Source organism: Macrotis lagotis, chromosome X, assembly GCF_037893015.1.
Source record: "Macrotis lagotis isolate mMagLag1 chromosome X, bilby.v1.9.chrom.fasta, whole genome shotgun sequence".
Lineage (NCBI taxonomy): Eukaryota > Metazoa > Chordata > Mammalia > Peramelemorphia > Peramelidae > Macrotis > Macrotis lagotis.
In genome coordinates this window covers 85,920,434-85,945,467 of record NC_133666.1, presented here as the reverse complement: position 1 = coordinate 85,945,467, position 25,034 = coordinate 85,920,434, and positions in this window count along the sequence as shown.

The window sequence follows — 25,034 nt, the reverse complement described above, 5'->3', positions numbered from 1 at the left end:
AAGCAATTGAGTCTGTGGAAACTAAAGACTTCATAAGACAGCAAGAGTCTGTTATACAAAATAAAATATCGAAAAGATAGAAGGAAATTCAAAATACCTCATCAGCAAAACACTGAACTCAAGAATAGATTGAGAAGAGATTAGCTGAGAATTATTGGTCTTCTGGAAAGCACTGAAGAGAAAAAAAAACATGGACTTAATATTACAGGATTTAGTGATGGAAAACTGCCGTGATATCATGGAATCAGAAGGAAAAGTAGTTATTGAAAGAATACATCAATCACCTCCAGAAAGTGATCCTAAAATAAAAGCACCAAGGAATGTTGTGGCCAAATTCCAGAATAATCAGATAAAATAAAAAATCCTGCAAGCAGCCAGAAAGAACAATTTAGAAACCAAGGAGCCACAGTAAGGGTTATGCAGGACCTGCTTGCAACAACATCAAGGGATGGAAGAGCCTGAAATGAGATATTCCGAAAAGCAAGGGAGCTTGGAATGCAGCCAAGAATCCAGTACCCAGGAAAGCTGAGCCTTCTCTTCCAGGGCAAATGATAGTCATTTTATGAAATAGGAGAATTCCAACATTTCCTGAGGAAATGACCAGAGCTAAAGAGAAAATTTGGGGGGTGGAGCCAAGATGGCGACGTGAAAGGATTGAGTCTTAGAAGCTCTCTGATAAAAACTCATAAACTAAGGACTCTAACTAAACTTTCAAGAGACAGAACCCACAAAGGGACCCAGTGAGGCAGTTCTCCTACTCAAGGTAACCTGGTAAAGAGCAGAAAGGCTCTGCTCTCCGGGGCGGAAGGGCGGCCCGCCAGAGGGGTGGCCCACCAGAGCCAAAGAACTTCATCCTCCTGGAGGCAACCCCAGGGCGCTGGGAGCCTCAGATCACAGCAGCTGGGGAGTCTCCTGAGCTGTACCCCGGGGAGCACCGGCACAAAGTGGGGGAACAGCGGGGGACCTCTGCCAGAGCAAGCATGTGGAGCCCAGCCCTCAGGGTACACAGCCAGCAGCCTGGTCTTTCTGCAGCCTAGACCTGGAAACAGAAGCCTGTGGAGCTGGTAAGCAGGAGCCCCCAGGGCATGAGCCCATTGAGCTGAGGGAGGGGAGTGAAGAGAGACTGCAGAGCTCTGTCCTCTGCCCCTGGAACAGGACTCTGGAGCTCTGACTACATTCAGATCCTGATCCCAGTCTAGGCCCCCCCCGTAGAAAAACAGGGCCCCCCCCACCTCAGCCCCGTGGCAGAGTGGGGCGCTTATGGTCATTCACAGACCAGGAGGGAGGACAGAACCTCACCCACTGAGACCCTTGTGGGAGTGTCCCAAAAGCTCAGGAAGCACACCCAAAAAACAGGCTTAGGCTGGGAAAATGAACAAAGAAACAAGAGGAAGACCATAGAGAAATATTTTGCAAATGAGCCCAAGAAGGATCAAAATACTCACTCTGAAGATCAGGAAGCACAAGCACCTGCATCTAAAGACTCCAAGAAAAACAGAAATTGGGCTCAGGCTATGATAGAGCTCAAAAAAGACTTTGAAAATCAAATGAGGGAGTTAGAAGAAAAACTGGGAAAAGAAAGGAGAGAGATGCAGGAAAAACATGAAAATGAAGTCAGCACCTTAATCAAGGAAATCCAAAAAAATGCTAAAGAAAATAGCATGCTAAAAACCAGCTTAGGCCAAATGGATAAAACAGTTCAAAAAGTTATTGAGGAGAAGAATGCTTTAAAAAACAAAATTGGCCAGATGGAAAAAGAGATAAGAAAACTCTCTGAGCAGAATAAATCCTTCAGACAAAGAAAAGAATTCAAGGAGACTGATGAATTTACCAGAAATCAGGAATCAATACTTCAAAACCAAATAAATTAAAAATTAGAAGAAAATGTGAAATATCTCATTGAAAAAACAACTGATATGGAAAACGGACTTAGGAAAGATAATTTAAAAATTATTGGAATACCTCAAAGTCATGATCAGGAAAAGATCCTTGACATCATTTTCAAAGAATTACTACAGGAAAATTGCCCTGATATTCTAGAACCAGAGGGCAAAATAGAAATGGAGAGAATCCACCGATCCCCCCGAGAAAGAGATCCCAAAAAAATCAACCCCCAGGAATATTATAGCCAAGTTCCAGAACTCCCAAGTCAAAGAGAAAATATTACAAGCAGCCAGAATGACACAGTTCAAATATCGTAGAGCTGCAGTCAAGATCACACAGGACTTAGCAGCAGCTACATTGGAAGCTCGTAGGGCTTAGAATACAATATACCAGAAGGCAAAAGAGCTTAGAATGCAGCCAAGAATGAACTACCCAGCAAGGCTGAATGTCCTCTTCCAGGGAAAAAGATGGACTTTCAATGAACCAGGGGAATTTCAAAGGTTCCTTTTGGAATGGCCAGAGCTGAACAGAAGGTTTGAGCTTCAGATACAGGACTCAGGTGAAGCATGGAGATTGGAGGAGAGGGGGGAAATATGGATACTTGTTATAATGCATATCCATCTTATCTATGTACAAATGTGTAAAACTAACCTATGTCTCCTCTATGTCCTTAGTATCCTAGAATTTCCTTTTGCAACCCAAACATACTATATATTCTCTCTCCTTCATAGTAATATCATGAACAGTCTTGATCAAGGACATATAGAGAATAATAGTTATTTTTATGTCCAAGTGTTTTCAGTTTGGGTACATTTTCTTGGCTTGCCCAAAACTCCACAGTACTTTCACCAGAATCTTTTAGCTCTGTTGTTTCAGTGTAAGATTTGACTATAGAATAGAAATTAAATTGGAAGAATGGATGAATCTCCTGGGCAAAATATCCATCCTGATTCTTAAAATTCCTCAGAAAGGACCGAAATTATGGCTCACCTAGATAATGTTTAACAATTAATCTTTGTCATTTATGATGATTTCCAATAGAAGGCACCTAATAGAACAGATTATGATTCATGTTCTCACAGAGCTTCCAGCTATCACATTGGGTAATTGGTAACCTATTTGAAAATCTAACTTTTTGTGCTCTAAATTACAGTTTTGCTTTCATAACCTCCCTCCAAAGTGGAACTTTCAGAGTTGGGACTCATAGCTAGTTTGGAAAATTCAATGTGCTAACCCTCAACTGCCTCTAGCAATCATTCTTAAATGGGAAGTAAAATATTAGGCATTCAGTGAGGGGAGAACATTCCAACACATGCCATGCTAGGTTCCAAAAAATTGCCAAACTCTGACCCATAATATTGATTTTGAAAGGGTTGTATAATGGATTTGTATTATGCTGTACCTAATGACTGACAGATACCAGGATCTAAACAAATTAATTATCTCCTTTTAGGAAATGACAGAACTTTAGCTATTATTCAAAAATAATTTATATTCTTTATCAATTATAAACATATCAGGGAAGACTTTAGCAAAGAAAGATATTCAATGGATTGCACTTGTTGCAGGTTGCTGTTGTATCTGTGAATTTTTATGCAGCCAAAAAGAAAATTAGCACTTTGACCAAACACTTTTGCATGCTCAAAAAGAGATATATTTTTTTTCTTTTTATACTTCACAAGGGATTAAGTATTTGAAATAAATAATTGATGTCTTCTAGGAATTTTAATTCCACTTCTTTTTTTTTACTTAAACCCAGAAATGAAAAATGTATTTGCTAGCTAAGTATATAATTAAAGGAATCCTTGCAATGTCCCTTCCCCAAGGTATGGTTTTTGTTCTCTGAACCACTGCCCCTATAGCATATAATGTTTTCTGGAACACTGTAAAATTTGACCTTTTCTGCCCTAAGTGTTCTCTTTGCTCTGAGGTCCTCTTTTCTATGGGCACTATTAGTTCTCTCATTTCCATCTTCATGGCACCTCCCAGGTCTGATACTCTGTGTGCTCAAATCCTCCCGTTTCTGAAAATGTCCATTCCCAGATTTTGTACATCTCCCACTCTTTCTTCTCTAGGTCCTCACAATTCTGGCTTGGCAGATTCTGCTGTCACATACAGCTGATGAAGCTGAATTTGAATTTTCTTCTATGTTTGTATATTCTTTATTCTATGAGCCATCCTTCTTATATTCTTTGAAAATTATAGACTCAGTCTCAGAACAGTTAAATACAGGACTTATACCTTATCTAGGACATTCCCTTTCCTCAACTCTAGGACCCCTCCAACATAAATCATTGAAAAGTCCATAAAAACAAAACTGTTTAATTCTCCAAAGGGCTACCAAGAGCTGATATTTTGCATTTGAAGGCTATATGCTCCTGAGATATTTTTAAGATTTTTTCTTTTTGATTTAATTATTGTTTCAGTGAACATACATTTTATATGTGAATTTTATAAACTCTTTTTAGTTTGTAGCCTACTACACATTCATTTTATTGCCCAAATTTGCTCTGCATTCATTTTCCTCAATAGTAATAGCAGAAAAGCAATGTGTATATCTATAATATTCTGACCTTTTTTTAAAATTTGCCTTGACAAAGTGTTTTCCATGAAAAGACCAAAGATTTGTGCATGTATACTATACATTTCAACTTATTCTCATTTTACTTTAGAGTTTTTAAATAATGCATATTTGTAAAATACTAAAGTTCAGTTATAGTTCTAAAGTGTTTTGCATTTTCAAAATCAGAGGGGAAATACTTTCTTAGGAAGAATATTGTTTTGTAACATTTTAAATGTAACTTGTATATATAAAGTTCTAATTATTATGTTTTTTCTTCTAAAATTAAAGAACTAATATTTCTACTTTCATTTTTAAGACTTTTGAAAAATGTTGCTTTGGAGTTTCATTGCAATTTTTTAATTTCTTATAAATGTACCTAGAGAACTATGTTAGAAATCTAATAGCAGGGGCAACTATGTGACACAGTGGATAGAGCATTGGCTGTTGAGTCAGTAGGACCTGAATTTAATTCTGGCATCAGACACTTAATAATTATCTAGCTGTGAGACTCAACTCTATTGACAAATACAAAACAAAACAAAAAGAAACCTAATTATATTATTTGTTTAAAATATTATAAAAAAGCATTCTTGATGAAAAGAAGTTCTACAGAGAATAACTTTTCTTTTGGTGGGTGTCAAAATGTTTTCAGTCAGGAATGATTTTTGGTTTGTCAAAAAGTAGTTCTCTGAACTCATCTTTTAGTTGTGTCATTGCAAATGGATGATTTGTTTCAAAGAATTTTTACAAAAGAATGTTAATTTAATTGCAAAAAGCATTGATACTTTTTACATATTTTCTTTCCTTTTTATTTTGAAATTTCCTACAACTGAACAATACGGTTGCTCAAACATATATGCCAGTAAGTCTTTGCAAATAATGTTATTTTATATTGTAAATTCTCTATCAGAGCAAATTCTAATTCATGTTCCCTGAAGTCTCCCAGCTATAGCAAAGGGTGTTTTTTTTCCTCTCATTCAAAAATCTGACATTTTGCATCATAAGATTTTTGAATTTCCCTCATGTCTTCATTCCAAAGATGGACATTTAGAGTTGGAACATGGGTCCAGCTTGGAAATTAATATTACCAATCCTTAAATGTCCTTGAATGGGGACTGAAAGCCCAGAGACTATGTGCTAAAAGATTCAAAGATGCCACATTTTGGGTTCTGAAGAAACATCATTTTTGATCTATGAAGTAAATATAGAAAAGTTTTTTAATAGATTTTAATTATACTGTATATAACACTTATACACATCATTATGGGCATATATTACAATTTTTTGCTATGAGGCTTGATAAATTAATCTCATTGAGAAATTCTAAATTCTTCTCATTTATTTCTGTAGAATTGGAAAATATTTTTGTCAAAGAAAATATAACACTGCTTATTATAATGTGAAATATGATAGTATATTAAATTATACAAATATAACTGAATATAACTTTATAGAAACCCTTGCAATTAAAAAAAGCAAAAAATATAGAAATCCTTGTAACTGATTTCATTAGAAGGCCCAATCTAAAGGCAGACAATGTACGTCCTCAGATTACTTACAGAGATGTCTTTTGAAATATTGAATTTCACAATAATCCATCCTTTTGAAGTGCTAACCTTTTTTAAGGGTTCTCTTCAATCTTTCCTTGTCTTCTACAAGAATAATCACTGACTTCAACTTGTCCTTTCAAACATCCTATTTTTTCATGTAATTTTCCTGATCAGCCTCTTAACATCTCATAATCTTTTGCTTTCAGTCAGGTCTCCAGTTGATATTAGTGTTTCTTTAGCATCATTCAGTTCAGGATTCTAGATTATATATTTCCATAAAACACAGAGATTCTAGGTTCTAAGGTCAAAGAAAGTATTCAAGAAATATGTTTTCACAATTGGTTACTTGTTGTTTCACTTAGAAGCTTGACAATGAGGGTTATTCTGTTTCCTAAGTACCTGCTTGTCATCAATTTGATTGTTTTGCTTTGACTGGGAAGGACAGATATTCATTTTCCTAAGGAATTAAACAAATTCTATTATCTAGAAGCACATTGCTCTGTGGTCTATTTGTGTGTATTTGTTTGCATTTTTAAATTGGTTTGTTTATTTTTTTATTTAAGGTTAAAAATTATTTTTTTAGGTTTTATTTATTTATTTGTTTTGAAGTTTATGATTTGCCCCCTAATATCCCTTCCCTCCCCCCCCCCCCACAGAAGGCAGTCTTTTAGTCTTTATATTGTTTCCAAGGTAAACAATTATTAAAATTGAATGTGATGAGAAAGAAATCATACCCTTAAAAATTAATTATATGAGATAGCAAAAATCCATAATAAAATAACTTTTTTAAATTAAAGGTAATAGTTTCTGGTCTTTACTCAAACTAAACAATTCTTTCTCTGAATACAGATGGTATTCTCCATCCCAGATAGCCCAAAATTGTGCTTCATTGTTGCACAGATATAATGAGCAACACCATTAAGATTGATCATCAACCCCATGTTGCTATCATGGTGCCCAATGTTTTTCTGGTTCTGCTCACCTCACTCAGCATCAGTTCAGGCAAGTCCTTCTAGGCTTATTTGAATTTCCATTCCTCATGGTTTCTTATAGAAAAATAGTGTTCCATAAACTACATATAACACAATTAGTCCAGTCATTCCCCAATTGATAGACATTCACTCAATTTCCAATACTTTGTCACTACAAATAGGGCTGCTATGAATATTTTACTACCAGTGAAGTTTCTATACTTTCTCATGATCTCTACATGGTAGAGACCCAGTGGTGGTATTGGTGGATCAGAATGTATACATATTTTTATGGTCCTTTGGGTATAATTCCCAATTGCTCTCCAGAAAGGTTGGATGAGTTCACAGCTCTACCAACAATGTATTCATTTCCCAGATTTCCCACATCCCTTCCAACATTGATCATTGTCCTTTCTGGTCATATTGGCCAATCTGAGAGGTATGAGATGGTACTTCAGAAATACTTTAATTTGAAGTTCTCTAAGAAATAGAGATTTAGAGCAATTTTTCATATGACTATAGATCATGTTGAATTCCTCATCTGTAAATTACCTTTGCATATCCCTCGACTATATGTCAATTAGAGAATGTTTTTTTTAAAAAAAAAAAACTTGACTCAATTCTCTGTATATTCTAGATATGAGTCCTTTGTCAGAAATACTAGTTGCAAAAATGGTTTCTCAGTGTACTACAATTATTTTGATCTTGGTTACAGTGGTTTTGTCTGTGTAAAAGCTTTTTTAATTTAATTTGATCAAAATAATCTAGATTGATTTTAATGATGTTCTCCATCTCTTCCTTGGTCATAAAATGCTTCCCTTTCTGTAGATCTGACAAGTATATTACTCCTTGATCTTAAAGTGTGTTATAATATTGTACTTTATGTCTAAATCCTGTATCCATTTGATCTTATCTTTGTATACGGTATGAGGTGTTGGTATAATCCAAGTTTCTGCTACACCAACTTCCAATTTTCCAAAAAGTTTTTATCAAAGAGAAAGTTTTTATCCCCAAAACTGGACTCATTGGGTTTAGCAAACAGCAGCATTCTATAGTCATTTCCTGCTATTTCACCTAGTATATTCCACTGACCCACCATTCTATTTCTTATCCAATACCAGAAAGATTTTAAATTAATTTTTATTAAAGATATTATTTGAGTTTTACAATTTCCCCCTCAAACTTGCTTCCCCCTCCCCACAGAAAGCACTTTGTTAATCTTTATTTTGTTTCCATGTTGTATGTAGATACAAATTGGGTATGATGAGAGAGAAATCATATCCTTAAAGAAGAGAAGTCTAAGAGGTAACAAGATCAGACAATAAGATATCTATTTTTTTCTAAATTAAAGGTAATAGACCTTGAACTTTGTTCAAACTCCACAGCTCCTTATCTGGATACAGTTGGCCCTCTCCTTTACAAACAGCCCAAAATTGTTCCTAATTGTTGCACTGATGGAATGAGTGAATCCTTCAAGGTTGAACATCACTCCCATGTTGCTGTTAGGGTGTACAGTGTTTATCTGGTTCTGCTCATGTCACACAGCATCAGTTCATGCAAATCCCTGCAGGCTTCCCTGAAATCCTGTCCCTCCTGGTTTCTAATACAACAATAGTGTTCTATGACATACATATACCACAGTTTGCTGAGCCATTTCCCAATTGAAGGACATTAACTTGATTTCCAATTCTTTGCCACCACAAACAGGGCTGCTATAAATATTTTTGTACAATTAATATTTTTAATGTTTTCATCATCTCTTCAGGGTATAGACCCAGTAGTAGTATTGCTGGGTCAAAGGGTATGCACATTTTTGTTTCCCTTTGGGCATAGATCCAAATAGCTCTCCAGAAGAGTTGGATGAGTTCACAGCTCCACCAACAATGTAATAGTGTCCCAGATTTCCCAAAACTGATCCAACAATGAACATTGTCCTTGCTGGTCATATTGGCCAATCTGAGAGGTGTGAGGTGGTACCTCAGAGAAGCTTTAATTTGCATTTCCCTAATAATTAATGATTTAGAGCATTTTTTCATATGGCTATGGACTGCTTTGATCTCATCTGTAAATTGCCTTTGCCAATCCTTTGACCATTTGTCAATTGGGGAATGGCTTTTTGTTTTTAAAACATGACTCAATTCTCTATATTTTAGAAATGAGTCCTTTGTCAGAATCAATAGTTGTAAAGATTGTTTCCCAATTTACTACTTTTCTTTGATCTTGGTTACTTTGGTTTTATCTGTACAAAAGCTTTTTAATTTAATGTCACTGAAATCATCTAATTGGTTTTTGGTGATATTCTCCAACTCTTCCTTAGTCATAAACTGCTCCCCTTTCCATAGATCTGACAGGTAAACAAGTCTTTGATCTTCTAATTTGCTAATAGTATTGTTTTTTATGTCTATGTTCTGTAACCATTTGGATCTTATCTTGGTAAAGTATGTGAGGTGTTGGTCTAATCTAAGTTTCTTCCATACTAACTTCCAATTATCCCAGCAGTTCTTTTTTTTTTTTTATCAAAGAGGGAGTTTTTATCCCAATGGCTGGACTCTTTGGGTTTGTCAAACAGCAGATTACTGTAATCATCTACTGCTTTGACACCTAGTCTATTCCATTGGTACACCACTCTAATTCTTACCAAATACCAAACAGTTTTGATTACTTATACTTTATAGTATAATTTTAGATCAGGTAGGGCTAAGCCACCTTTTTTGTACTTTGTTTCATTAAACTCCTGGCAATTCTTGACTTTTTATTTCTCTATATGAATTTACTTAAAATTTTTTCTAACTCATTAAAGTAATTTTTTGGAATTGTGATTGGTAGGGAACTAAACAGATAGTTTAGTTTTGGTAGAATTGCCATTTTATTATATTAGCTCTACCTCACCATGAGCAGTTGATATTTGCCCAGTTATTTAAATTTTATTTAATTTGTGTGAGAAGTGTTTTATAATTGTTTTCAAAAAGATTCTGAATCTGTCTTGGCAAATAGACTCCCAAGTATTTTATATTGTCTGAGGTTACTTTGAATGAGATTTCTCTTTCTAGCTCTTCCTTCTGTATCTTGCTAGACATATATAGAAAAATTAAGGATTCCCGAGGGTTTATTTTATAACCTGCACCTTTGCTAAAATTGCTAATTGTTTCCAGTAGGTTTTTGGATGATTACTTGGGATTCTTTAGGTAGACCATCATGTCATCTGCAAAGAGTGAGAGTTTTGTCTCTTCCTTCCCAATTCTAATTACTTCAAATACTTTGTCGTCTCTAACTGCTGATGCTAACATTTCTAATACAATATTGAATAGTGGTGATAATGGGCACCCTTGTTTCACCCCTGATCTTACTGGGAATGTCTCTACGCACTCCCCATTGAATATAATACTTGTTGATGGTTTCAGATAGACACTGCTAATTATTTTAAGGAACAGTCCATTTATTCCTACACTCTCTAGTATTTTTAATAGAAATGGATGCTTTATTTTGTCAAAAGATTTTTCAGCATTTTTTGATGTGATCATATGATTTCTGATAGGTTTGTTGTTGATATAATTGAGTATACTAACAATTTTCCTAATGTTGAACCAACCCTGCATTCCTGGAATAAATCCTACTTGATCAAAATGTATTATCCTAGTAATAACTTGTTGTATTTGTTTTGCTAAGATTTTATTTAGGATTTTTGCATCTATATTCATCAGGGAAATGGGTGTATAATTTTCTTTCTCTGTTTTAATTCTTCCTGATTTAGGTAACAACACCACATTGGTTTCATGGAAAGAGTTAGGCAGAGTTCCATCTTTCCCTATTTTTCCAAAGAGTTTATATGGAATTGGAACCAATTGTTCCTTAAATGTTTCGTAGAATTCACTTGTGAATCCATCAGGCCCTGGAGATTTTTTTTTTAAGCGAGGTCAATAATGGCTTGTTGAATTTCTTTTTCTGAGATAGGGTTGTTTTGGTGTTTTATCCCTTCATCATTTAACCTGGGCAACTTATATTTTTGTGAATATCCCTCCATTTCCCTTAAATTATAAAATTTATTGGCATAAAGTTGGGCAAAATAATTTTGAATTATTACTTTAATTTCCTCCTCATTGGTGGTGAGTTCACCTTTTTCATTTATGATACTAGCAATTTGGTTTTCTTCTTTCTTTTATCTAATCAAATTGACGAGAGGTTTAACAATTTTATTGGTTTTTTCATAATACCAACATTTGGATTTATTTATTAATTCAATAGCTTTTTTGTTTGCGATTTTATTAATTTCTCCTTTAATTTTTAGAATTTCTAATTTAGTATTTAATTTGGGATTTTTGATTTGTTCTTTCTCTAATTATTTTAGTTCCAAGTTTAGTTCATTGATTTCCTCTTTCTCCAATTTATTCATGTAAGCATTTAGAGCTATAATATAACCTCTGAGAGTCACTTTGAATGAATCCCATAGGTTTTGGTATGTTGTGTCATTATTATCATTATCTAGGATAAAATGGTGAATTCTTTCTATAATTTGTTTTTTGGTTCAATCATTTTTTTAAAATGAGGTTATTCAGTTTCCAATTTGTTCTGGGTCTATGTCTCGTTAGCCCAGTATTGCATCTGACTTTTATTGCATTGTGATCTGAGAAAGATATATTCACTATTTCTGCCTTTCTGCAGTTGATAATTAGGTTTTTATGTCCTAGTACATGGTTAATTTTTGTATAAGTTCCATGTACTGCAGAGAAAACGGTATATCCCTTTCTGTCCCCTTTCAGTTTCCTCCATAAGTCTACCATATCTAATTCTTCTAACAATCTATTTACCTCCTTAACTTCTTTCTTGTTTATTTTATGTTTCGATTTATCTGGATCTGATAGTGGGAGGTTGAGGTCTCCCACTCATAGAGTTTTGCTGTCTATGTCTCCATGTAGTTCTTCCAGCTTCTCATCTAAGAATTTGGGTGCTGTCCCACTAGGTACATATATATTCAATATTGAAATGACTTTATTGTCTATGGTACATATTAGGAGAATAAAGTTTCCTTTTAATGATATTAATTTTTGCTGCTGCTTTGTCTGAGATAAGGATTGCTACCCCTGCTTTTTTTTTTTTACTTCAGCTGAAGCCAAATATATTTTGCTCCAACCTTTTACCTTTACTCTATATGTATCTCTCTGCTTCAAATGAGTTTCTTGTAAGCAGCATATTGTAGGATTCTGGTTTTAATATCGACTCTGCTATTCGCTTACTTTTTTTTTTAGGTTTTTGCAAGGCAAATGGTGTTAAATGGGTTGCCCAAGGCCACACAGCTAGGTAATTATTAAGTGTCTGATTTGAACCCAGTTACTCCTGAATCCAGGACCGGTGCTTTATCTACTATGCCACCTAGCTGCCCCTCGCTTAAGTTTTAAGCGAGAGTTCATCCCATTCACATTCAAGGTTATGATTACTAATTCTTTATTGGTCTCCATGCTATCTTCCCTCTGATTGTATTTTGCCCCCTTTTTCGCCCCTTTATCCATATTCCCCAGTATTTTGTTTCTGAATACCACCCCCTTCAGTGTGTTTGCCCTCCTATATCACATCTTCACCTTGCTTTCCCCTTTCCCTTTTACCCTTTTCCCTTCCCTTCCTTTTGTTATTTCCCCTTTTTTTCCCGCACTTCCCCTTCCCTTTCCACGCCCCCTCCTTCTCCCCTTTTAATACTTGCAAGGTTAGATGTTTTATAAGTTAACTGAGTATGTGTAGGTTGACTTTAAGCCAAGTCTGATGAGAAGAATATTCAGGTGTTTCTCATCTGCTCCCTTCTTCCCCTCTATTACCATATTTTTTTTTGTACTTCTTAGTGTAATGAGATTTACCCCATTCAATCCCATCCCTCCTCCAGTCTCTTTACTGTCCCCCTTTTTAAGGAGGTAGTGTTTTTTAGATCATTCTATCTAAGTCATAGAAAATTCTGAGTGTCTGTCCCTTCTAGTTCAGTATATTCTATTGAATAGAGTCAAAATATCTGAGACTTATCAGAGTTTTTCTCCCAAGTAGGGTTAAAGTCAGTTGCATCTCTTTAGATAGCATTCTCATAGATAGGTCATGAATGTCCATTATTTGTGGATAGGTATATTCTCTCTGTTAGAGTTACAATTCTCATTATTTATGAGAATCTTTCCCCCACCATGCTGGGATGTAGCCAGTTTCAACTTACTGGATTGCATTTTTTTTCCTTTTCCCGTCACCCCCCCCTTTTTTTTTTTTTTACCTCTTCATGTGTCTCTTGAACCTCCTGCTTGATGTCCAAATTTTCTGTTTAGCTCTGGTGTTTTCATCAGAAATTTTTGGAATTCTTTCATTTTGTTATATGTCCATCTTTTTCCCTGGAAGAGAAGGCTCAGCTTTGTGGGAAAGTGGATTATTGGCTGCATTCCAAGCTCCCTTGCTCTTCAAAATGTCTCATTCCAGGCCCTTCAATCCCTTAATGTTAATGCATCCAGGTCCTGCATGATCCTAACTGTGGCTCCTTGATATTTAAATTGTTTCTTTCTGGCTGCTTGCAGGATTTTCTCTTTTATCTGATAGTTCTGGAGTTTGGCCATAACATTCCTTGGGGTTTTCATTTTAGGATATTTTTCTGGTAGGGATCGATGTACTCTTTCGATAACTACTTTGCCCTCCAATTCTATGATATCAGGGCAGTTTTCCATCACTAGATCCTGTAATATTAAGTTTTTTTCTCTTCAATGTTTTCAGGAAATCCTATAATTTTCAGGTTGCCCCTCCTCATTCTGTTCTCGAGGTCAGTGGAATTGTTGATGAGGTATTTTACATTTACTTCTATTTTTTCTATTTTTTTGTGTGATTTTGTTTAAATGACTCTTGCTGTCTCATGGAGTCATTAGTTTCTGTAGATTTCCATTATTTTTTAGGGGGGAGGAGTTTTCTTCATTAACCTTTTGCAACTCCTTTTCCAGTTGGTCAATTCTACTTTTGAAAGAGCTTTCCATTTGACCAATTGAGGTTTTGAGAGTATTAATTTCTTCTTGCATTTGCCCATTTGAGGATCTGAGAGAATTATTCTCATTTTGTATTTGTCCAATTGTACTTTCTAAGGTTTTGTTTTCATGTTGCAAGGTATTAATTGTCTCTCCCAAATTTTTAAGCTCCTTTCTTATTTCTTCAAGTAAGTCTTTCTGTGCTGAAGACAAGATTGCATTCTCCTCAGAGATTCCAGGTCTCTCTGAGTTACGGTCTTTCCCTTCCAAGAATTTTTCTATGGATCCACCTTTCCGCTGACCCTTTTTCATTTTGCTAATAACTGAGTTGGGGAGGGGCTGGTTCACAGGGACTTGGGATTGCTAATGGCTTTACTCACTGAGTGTAATTTCTCTGGATGGACAGTAGGAGGTGCTGTTTGCTTTCTTTGGAGTGTCTGTGACCTTGATTGAGGCCTTCTCCCTTTGCTTGAAGGGAGGAGTTGGAGCTACTGAATTCTTTTGCCTTCAATCAATGGTGGGCTTTACCCTATCCTGAGGTCATTCCTCAGCTGGGCTGGTTCTTCTGCTCACACACCTGGGCCTGAGGCAGAAGTAGTTTGCATTTGTTTGTTAGGGGAGAAGTCTGAGTTGTAATGAGACTCAGACCAGAGGAGCCCAGGGATGGTGTCCAAAGCCTTCCTGCTGCAGAACTCTCCGCCCCGCCCCCCCAGCCCAGTCCGCACTCTGCCAGGGGATAGCACCAACACCAGCGCCTCCACTCCCCAGCCAACTCAAGCCCCTGCTGTCTAGCCCTACAGCTGATCCACCAGGTCCTGCTCTCGGGCCCTCAGACTCCAGGTTCCATTTCAGCTGTTAATCTGGTTGATCTGGGGCTTATCCTCCCTCTGAGCCCAGACTCACCCTCCCAAATTTGGCCAAAGATGCTGTAGGAGACAAATCATATCCTGAGATAGTTGTTCTTTCTCCTGGCTTTTCTTTCTGGGTTTTGTGGGTCGGATTTCTTTTAAGAGGTTTGTTTCATGTGATGGATGGGGAAGAGATCAGGAGACTTTAGAACTGTGCCTATCTTCCCTCCACCATCTTGGCCAGAAGTCCCCAATACCAGAAAGTTTTGATGACTAATGCTTTATAAAATAATTTTATTTTTGGTAGGGCTAAGCCACCTTCTTTTCTACTTTTTTCATCGAATCCCTGGAGATTCTCAACTTTTTATTTCTCTAAATGAATTTACTTACAATTTTTCCAAATCATTAAAGGAATTCATTTGAGTTTTGATTGGTACTGAACCAAAAAGTAGTTTCATTTTGCAGAATTGTCATTTTTATTAAATTAGCTCAGCCTATCCATGAGCAGTTGATATTTGTCCAGTTATTTAAATCTGATTTTATTTGTTTGAGAAATGTTTTGTAACTGTTTTCAAAAAGTTTCTGCTTCTGCCTTACCATGTACACTATCAGGTATTTTATATTGTCTGAAGGTATCTTGAATGGGATTTCTCTTTCTAGCTGTTTCTGATGCCTCTTGCTTGTTCTATATAGGAATATTGAGGATTTATTAGCGTTTATTTTATATCCTGCAACTTTGCTAAAGTTGCTAATTATTTCTAGCAGTTTTTAGGCTTTTTTTTTAAATTCTCTAGGTATAACATCATGTCATCTGCAGAAAATGAGACTTTTGTCTCTTCCTTCACAAATTTAATTCCTTAAATTTCTTTTTCTTCTCTTATGGCCGAAGCAAACATTTCTTTTTTTTATTTTTTAAAGATTTTATTTGAGTCTTACAATTTTTTCTCCCAATTTTATCTCCCTCCCCCCACCCTACCCCACAGAAAGCAGTCTGTCAGTCTTTATTTTGTTTCCATGGTGTACATTGATCCAAATTGAGTATGTTGAGAGTGAAATCATATCGTAGGGTTCTGGTTTTTGATCCATTCTGCTATTCGCTTGCATTTTAAGGGAGAGATCATCCCATTCAAATTCAAAGTTATGTTTACTAATACTGTATTGCACTCCACGCTATGTTTCCTTTTTTTTTTGTATTTTCCCCCATTTCGCCCCCCCCCCATCTGTATTCCCTAGTATTTTGTTTCTGAATATCACCCCCTTCAGTGTATTTGCCCTCATAAGAGGCTCAGCTTTGTAGGATAGTAGATTCTCAGCTGCATTCCAAGCTCCCTTGCTCTTCAAAATATCTCATTTCAGGCACTTTGACACCTCAATGGCGATGCAGCCAGGTCCTGTGTAATCCTTACGGTGGCTCCTTTATATTTAAATTCTTTCTTTCTGGCTACTTGCAGGATTTTCTCTTTTACCTGATAGTCCTGGAATTTGGCCACAACTTTCTTTGCTGTTTTCATTTTGGGATCTGTTTCTGGAGGGGATTGATGTATTCTTTCAGTATCTACTTTGCCCTCTGGTTCCATGATATCAGGGCAATTTTCCATCACTAGATGCTGTAATAAGAAGTCCAGGCTTTTTTTTTCTTTTCAATGTTTTCAGGAAGTGCAATAATTTTCAGGTTGCCCTTTCTTGACCTATTCTCGCCATCAGTGGTTTGGCTGATGAGATATTTTACATTTTCTTCTATTTCTTCTATTTTTTTAAATTTTAAATCTTCTCTTGTGTTTTTTTCCCCAAATTTTCCAATTGATTTTTAAACTCCTTCCTTATTTCTTCGAGGGAGTCTTTCTGTGCTGGAGACCAGATTATATTCTCTTCAAATGTTCTAGATCTCTCTGAATTAGGGCGATTTCCATCCAAGAATTTTTCTATGGATCCACCTTTCTGCGGACCCTTCTTCATTTCTTTAAGACCTTGTCTTAAAGTTGGGGAGGGGTTGGTTCACAGGTGTTTCTTGTTGGGATCACTAGACGCTTTACTCACTGAGTGCAATTTCCCTGGTTGGCCAGTAAGTGGTGTTGCTTGCTTTCTCTGGTGTGTCTGTGACCTTGACTGAGGCCTTCTCCCTTAACTTGAAGGGAGGAGTTGGAGCTATTGAATCCTTTTGCCTTTAGTCAATAGTGGGCTTTACCCTGGTGTGAGGTCATTCCACTCCCTATTGTCAGCTGGACTGGTTCTTCTGCTCACCCACCTGTGCCTAAGGCAGAAGTAGTCTGCAATTGTTTGTTCTGGGAAGAGTCCTCAGGTGCATTGTAGGCATGGAGTCAGAGTTCCTCTGACCCAGGGAGCCCAAGGATGGTGTCCACAGCCCTCCTGCACCAGAACTCTCCCCCCCAGCCATGTCAGCAAACTCCAGAGGGTCAGTGCTAACACCAGTGCCTCTGCTCCCTAGTTGACACAAGCCCCTGTGTTGTAACCACGCTGATGAGCGAGCAGTTCCATCTCCTGGGCAGTCAGACTCCCCAGCTCTAATTCAGCTGCTAATCTGGATGATCCGGGACTGATCTGCCCTCTGTGCCTGGACTCACACACCTGAACTCACCCAAAGCTGCAGAGGATAAATCGTGAGGTAGATGTTCTTTCACCTGGCTTTTCTTTCTGGGTTTTGTGGGTCAGATTTATGTTAAGATGTTTGTTTCATATGATATACGGGGAAAGATCAGGAGACTTTAGAACTATGCCTGTCTTCTCTCTGCCATCTTGTCTGGAAGTCCTGAAGCTAAAATTTCAAATACAAAATTGAATAGTAGTATGATAATGAGCATCCTTGCTTCACCCCTGATCTTATTGGGAATGCCTCTAACCTATCCCCATTGCATATAATGCTTATTGATGTTTCAGACAGATACTTCTTCTTGTTCTAAGGAACAATCCATGTATTCCTATATTCTCTAGTGTTCTTAGTAGAAATGGGTGCTGTATTTTGTCAAAATCTTTTTCAGCATCTATTGACATAATCATATAATTTCTGATAGGTTTGGTATTGATATGATTATTTATGATGACGGTTTTCCTAATATTGAACCAACCCTGCATTCCTGGGATGAGTCCTACTCAGTCATAATGTGTTATCCAAGTGAGAATTTGTTGTAATCATTTTGCTAAGATTTTATTTAAGATTTTTTCATATATATATATATATATATATATATATATATATACACATGTATCAGGGAGATAGGTCTATAATTTTCTTTCTGTGTTTTAACTCTTCCTGGTGTATATATTGGTGTCAGAGAAAGAGTTAGGCAGAATTCCATCTTCACCTATTTTTCCAGAGTTTATTTTGAATTGGAACTAATTGTTCCTTAAAGGTTTGATTGTGAATCCATCTGGCCCTGCAGAATTTTTCTTAAGTATTTCAATAATGGCTTACTGAATTCCTTTTTCTGAGGTAAGTTTGTTTAGGTATTTAATTTCCCCTTCATTTAATTTGGGCAACTTATGTTTTTGTAAATATTCATCCATTACACTTAGATTATCAAATTTATTGGCATAGAGTTGAGTAAAATAATTTTCAATTTTTACTTTAATTTCCTCCTCATTGGTGATGAGTTCCCTTTTTTCAGTTGTGATACTAACAATTTTGTTTTCTTCTTTCTTTTTGTAATCAAATTGACCAGAAGTTCATTAATTTTATAGTTTTTTTTCATAAAACCAACTCTTGATTTTATTTTGTTTTCTTGCTTTCCATTTTATTAATTTCTCCTTTAATTTTTAGGATTTCTAATTTGGTATTTAATTGGGGGGGCAAATTTGTTCTTTCTTTAATTTTTTTAGTTTCATATTTAGTTCATTCATTTTTTTCTTTCTATAATTTATTCCTGTAAACATTTAAAGATATAATATATCCCTTGACAGCTGCCTTGAGTGTATCCCTTAGGCTTTGGTATGTTGTTTCATTATTGTCATTATCTAGGATGAAATAATTAATTCTTTCCATAATTTGTTGGGGGTTAGAGGATGCTGATTGCTTTCTCTCAAGTGTCTGTGACCTTGATTTGAGCCCCTCTCCCTTGGCCAGGAAAGGTTGGCTGAAGCTGCTGAATACATTTATCTTTGTACAGTGGAGGGGTTATGCCCTGAGGCAAAGCAATTACTCTCCCTATTCATAGCTGAAGGAGTTCTGCTACTCACACCTGAGCCTGTGGTGGAGGTGGGATATAATTGTGTTTGTTTTGGGAAGAGGCTTCAGCTGAAATGAAAGTATGGACTCTGAGTTCCTTTGAGAAGAGGAGCCTGGGGATCAATGTCTGCAACTTTCCTGCACTGGAACTAACCCTCCAACCTTGATGGTAAGTGTCAGTCTATCATTGGCACAGCCAATGCCTATGCTCCCAGTTGGCTCAGGCCTCTGCAGCTGATCAGGCTAGTCCTGCTCTCAGTCTCTCACCCCATCACTAACCAGGCTATTTCTGTTTTCAACTCTCACCCTGCCCTGTGCTCCCTGCAGAGTCTGCTTTCTGCATCTGGCTCACCCACGATCCTGGAAGACAAACCTTGAGGTACATGTTCTTCTCCTAGCTTCTCTTTCTGGATTTTGTTGATTGGATTTGTGTTAAGAGGTTTGTTTCATATTATATATGGGGGAAGATCAGGAGACTTCATGCATAGTGCCTGTCTTCGCTCTGCCATTTTGGTCAGAAGCAATACCCCGATTTTGAAATATGAGTCTGAACCACTATCAGTTCTCATTTTATTTCACCTTACATTTTATGGAGAAAACATCATCCTTTCCTTAGAATGAATAATCATATCAATAACAGTCTTTACCAAAAATGGAAGGGCAATCTTTAGCAAGGAAGGATCTTCACTGGATTTCATTTGTTTCAGAGTACTGATATTTTATCTTATTGCAGGATGTTTACATAAACAAAGAAAAATAAGACATGCTTTCACCAAATAACTGAATGCATGGTAGAACATATGATTATTTTTTTGACGATTTGCAAGAATTTGCTGCTAAATATTTGAATGAATTAATAGATCTTCTTTTCTTTTCCTAGAAATGGAACATAGAATTTTGTTTGCTAATAATATATTTAATGAAATCCTGGAAATGTATAACATTTTGTATTGGAAGGTACCTTTCCCTGATGTTGATTTCTTTTCTTTGAACTACTTCCACTACAGCATATACTGCTTACTTGAACAAAGCTAGATCTGACCTTTACTGCCCTAAGGGTTCTCTTTGCTCTGGCAACTTCTCCTGCAAGATCAATTAAAGTTCCCTCATTTGTGACTCCATGACAACACACAGGCCAGGGACTCTATGTGGTCAAATCTTTCCTGTTCTGAAAATGTCCATTCCCAGAACTTATACATCTCCCCCTTGCTCTTCTCTGAAACCTTCACATTTCTGGCCTAGAAGTTTCTTCAGTCTTATCCAGGGGTTGAACCTGACTCAAAACTTTCCTTTGAATTAATTTATTCTGTATTCCCTAAGACATAATATGTTTTTTCTTTTTAAAAATTTATTCATTTTCATCCATATGTACCTGTATATTTACAAGTTATGAAATTTCCCTCACTCTCCCTTCCAACCCTGCACCTCTCAGCAGGGAACAGTCAGTTTATCATTTTAGATACATATTTTGTTAAACATGCTTATAAATTTGTAATTTTAATCATGAGGGATTGGGATTAAGGGAAAGAGATACATAAGAAATAATTTTTATAAAGGGTTCATCAGATTCGTAAGGGCTTTTCTTCATATGTTTGGTTTGGTTTTGCTTTTGTTCCTCTGGTTGTGGACAATATTGCTCATAAACAATCAAATACAGCTCCTGTTCCAGCTCTCTGGACCACCAAGAGGAGCTGCTTCCATCAAGATTGTTCATCTCACAATGTTGTTGCTGTTGTGTACATTATTCCCTTGGTTCTATTCCCTTCACTTAGCATCAGATCCCTTAAGTCATTCCATGATACTCTAGAGTCTGACTATTAATGTTTTCCTATAGAACAATAGCATTATATAGTATTCATGTACTGTAACTTCTTTAGCAATTCCCCAATTCATGGGCATCCCTTCAATTTCCAGTGCTTTTCCAGTACAAAAAGAACTGCTATGATTATTGTGTATCATGTAGGACATTTCTGAATTTTTATAATTTCATCTGGATATAGACCTAGAATTTGAATTGCTGGGTCAATGGGTATGAACAGTTTTAGTGTTCTTTGGGTATAGTTCCCTGTTGTTCTCCAGAAATGTTGGATCTGTTCACAACCCCACAAGCAATGCATCAATGTCCCAATCCTCCCACAACCTCTCCAACATTTATGATCTTCCCTTTTCCCCATCTTGGCTAATCTAACAGGTGTGAGATGATACTTCAATGTTGTTTTAATTGGCATTTCTCTAATGAATGGTGATTTGGAGCATTTTTCCATATGATTATATATAGCTTTAATTTCTTCTATTCATATCCATTAACCATTCATCAATTGTGGAGTGAGTAGAGAAATTATAAATTTGATGCAATTCTCTATATTTTTTTGAAATGGTACCTTTATCAGAACTCCTGGTTGTGAAGATTTTTTCCCCAGCTTTCTACTTTCCTTCTAATTTTGGCAACATTTATTTTATTAGCTCAAACCCTTTTTAATTTAATATAGTCAAAATCATTCATTTTTCCAGTTCATAATCTGCTCTAATTCTTGTTTGGTCATAAATTTATCCCTTTTCCATAGATAAGATGGAAGGAGTATTTTTTGGTCTATTAAGTTTTCTGTAGTATCCACCTTTATGTCTAGATACTGTTCAAATTTTGGTCTTATTTTGATATAGGGTTTGAGATGTGAATCTGTGCCAGTATTTTACATGCTACTTTCTAGTTTCCCCAACAATTTCTGTTAAACAGTGAGTTATCCCACAGACAAATGTCTTTGGGTTTGTCTAATAGCAGATTTCTGTAGTCATTTATGGCAGTTTCTTTTGAACCTATCTGAATCCACTGATCCATTACTCTATTCCTTAATCAGTACCAGGCAGTTTTGATGACTGCTGCTTCATAGTATAGTTTTAGATCTGGTAGAACCAGGTCACCTTCCTTTAGATTTTTTCATTGGTTCCCTTGCTCTTCTTGCCCTTCTTTGCTCCAGATGAATTATGTTACTAATGGATGTTGTATTTTATCATAGAATTTTTCAACATCTATTGAAATAATCATATGATTACTGTTGTTTTTACTATTAATATGTATATTTATGTGGAGAGTTTTATAAGAGATAACAAGATGAGACAATAAGATATCTGCATTTTTTCCTAAATTAAAGGGAATAGTCCTTGAACTTTTTTCAAGATGCACGGGTCTTTATCTATATACAGATGGTATTCTCCATTGCAGACAGCCCAAAATTGTCCCTGGTTGTTGTGCTGATGGAACGAGCAAGTCCATCAGGGCTGAACATCACCCCCATGTTTGCTGATAGGGTTTGCAGTGCTTTTCTGGTAATGTTCATCTCACTGAGCATCAGTTCATGCAAATTGCTCTAGGCTTCCCTGAAATCTCATCCCTCCTTGTTTCTAATAGAACAATATTGTTCCATGACATAAATATACCACAGTTTGCTAAGCCATTCCCCAATTGAAGGTCATTTACTTGATTTACAATTCTTTGCCATCACAAACAGGGAAGCTATGGATATTTTTGTACAAGTGATATTTTTAGGCTTTTTCTTCATCTCTTCAGGGTGTAGGCCCAGTAGTGGCATTGCTGAATCAAACAGTATGCACATTTTTGTTACCCTTTGGGTGTAGCTTCAAATTTCTCTCCAGAAAAGTTGGAAGAGTTCACACCTCCACCAACAGTGTAATAGTGTCCCAGATTTCCCACAACCCTTCCAACATTGATCATTTTCCTTTCTGATCATATTGGTCAGGCTGAGAGGTATGAGGTAGTACCTCAGAGATATTTTAATTTGCAGTACTCTAAGTAGAGATTTAGAGCAATTTTTCATATGACTATGGATAGCTTTGATTTCCTCATCTGTAAATCACCTTTGCATATAATTTGCCCATTTGTCAATTGGGAAATGACTGTTTTTAAAAAAAAAATATGATTCAGTAGTCTGTATATTTTAGAAATGAGTCCTTTGTCATACTCATTAGTTGTAAAGATTGTTTCCCAATTTACAACATCTCTTTTGATGTTGGTTATAGTGGTTTTATTTGTGCAAAAGATTTTTAATTTAATGTAATCGAAATCATCTAGATTGTTTTTGGTGATGTTTTCCATCTCCTCTTTAGTCATAAACTGCTCCACTTTCCATAGATCTGACCGTTAAACTAGTCCTTGATCTTCTAATTTGCTTATAGTATTGGGGTTTTTTTGTCTACATCCTGTAACCATTTGCATCATATCTTGGTAAAGGGTGTTAGGTGTTGGTCTAATCTAAGTTTCTTCCATACTAACTTCCAATTTTCTCAGCAGTTTTTATCAAAGAGAGATTTTATCCCAATAGCTCGATTCTTTGAGTTTATCAAACAGCAGATTTCATAATAGTCTCCTGCCTTTTTACCTAGTCTGTTCCACTGATCCACCTCTTTCTTTCTTAGCCAATACCCAACAGTTTTCGTATAATTTTAGTTCAGGTAGGGCTAAGCCCACTTTTTTGCACTTTTTTTTCATTAAATTCTTAGAAAATCTAGACTTTTTATTTCTCTACATGAATTTCCTTACAATGTTTTCTAATTCATTAACGTAATTTTTTGGAATTTTCATTGGAAGGACACTAAACATGTTGTTTAGTTTTGGTAGAATTGTAATTTTTATTATATTAGCTCTACCTATCCATGAGCAGTTGATATTTGCCCAGTTATTTAAATCTGATTTAATTTATTTGAGAAGTGTTTTATAAGCATTTTCAAAAAATTTCTGAGTCTGTCTTGGCAAATAGTCTCCCAGGTATTTTATATTGTCTGAAGTTACTTTGAATGGGATTTCTCTTTCTAGCTCTTCCTGCTGTATCTTGCTAGACAAATATAGAAAACTTAAGGATTTCCGAGGGTTTATTTTATAACCTGCACCTTTGCTAAAATTGCTAATTGTTTCCAGTACTTTTTTGGATGATTTCTTGGGATTCTCTTGATAGACCTTCATGTCATCTGCAAAGAGTGAGAGCTTTGTCTCTTCTTTACCAATTCTCATTCCTTCAATTTCTTTTATTCTCTAATTGCTGAAGCTAACATTTCTAATATGATATTAAATCATATTGTTGATAGTGGACAACCTTGTTTCACCCTGATCTTATTGGAAATACCTCCAGCCTCTCCCCATTGAATATAATACTTGTTGATGGTTTCAGATAGATACTGCTAATTATTCTAAGGAACTGTACATTTATTCCTACACTCTCTATTGTTTTTAGTAGGAATGGATGCTGTATTTTGTCAAAAGGTTTTAAAGCATCTATTGATATGATCATATAATTTCTGATAGGTTCATTGTTGATATAATTTATTATACTAACACTTTTCCCAATATTGAACCAACCCTGCATTCCTGGTATAAATATGATTTGATCTTAATGTATTATCCCAGTGATAACTTGTTGTAATTGTTTTGCTAAGATTTTATTTAAGATTTTTTCATCTTTATTCATTAGCGAGATAGATCTATAATATTCTTTCCCTGTTTTATCTCTTCCTGCTTTAGGTATCAGCACCATCTTGGTTTCATAGAAATAGTTAGGCAGAGTTTCACCTTTCCCTATTTTTCCAAAGAGTTTTTATAGAATTTGAACCAATTTTTCCTTAATTGTTTGATAGAATTCACTTGTGAATCCCTCAGGCCCTGGAGATTTTTTCTTAGAAAGTTCAATGATGGATTATTGAATTTCTTTTTCTGGGATAGGGTTGTTTAGGTATTTAATCTCCTTTTCATTTAACCTGGGCAAATTCAATTTTTGTAAACATTCATCCATTTCACTTAAATTATCAAATATATTGGCATAGAATTGGGCAAAATAATTTTGAATTATTACTTTAATTTCCTGCTTCTTGGTGTTGAGTTCACCTTTTTCATTTTTGATACTAGCAATTTGGTTTTCTTCTTTTTTAATCAAATTGATCAGAGGTTTATCAATTTTATTGGTTTTTTCATAATACCAACATTTGCATTTATTTGTTAATTCAATAGGTTTTTGCTTTTGCTTTTATTAATTTCCCCTTTAATTTTTAGGATTTCTAATTTGCT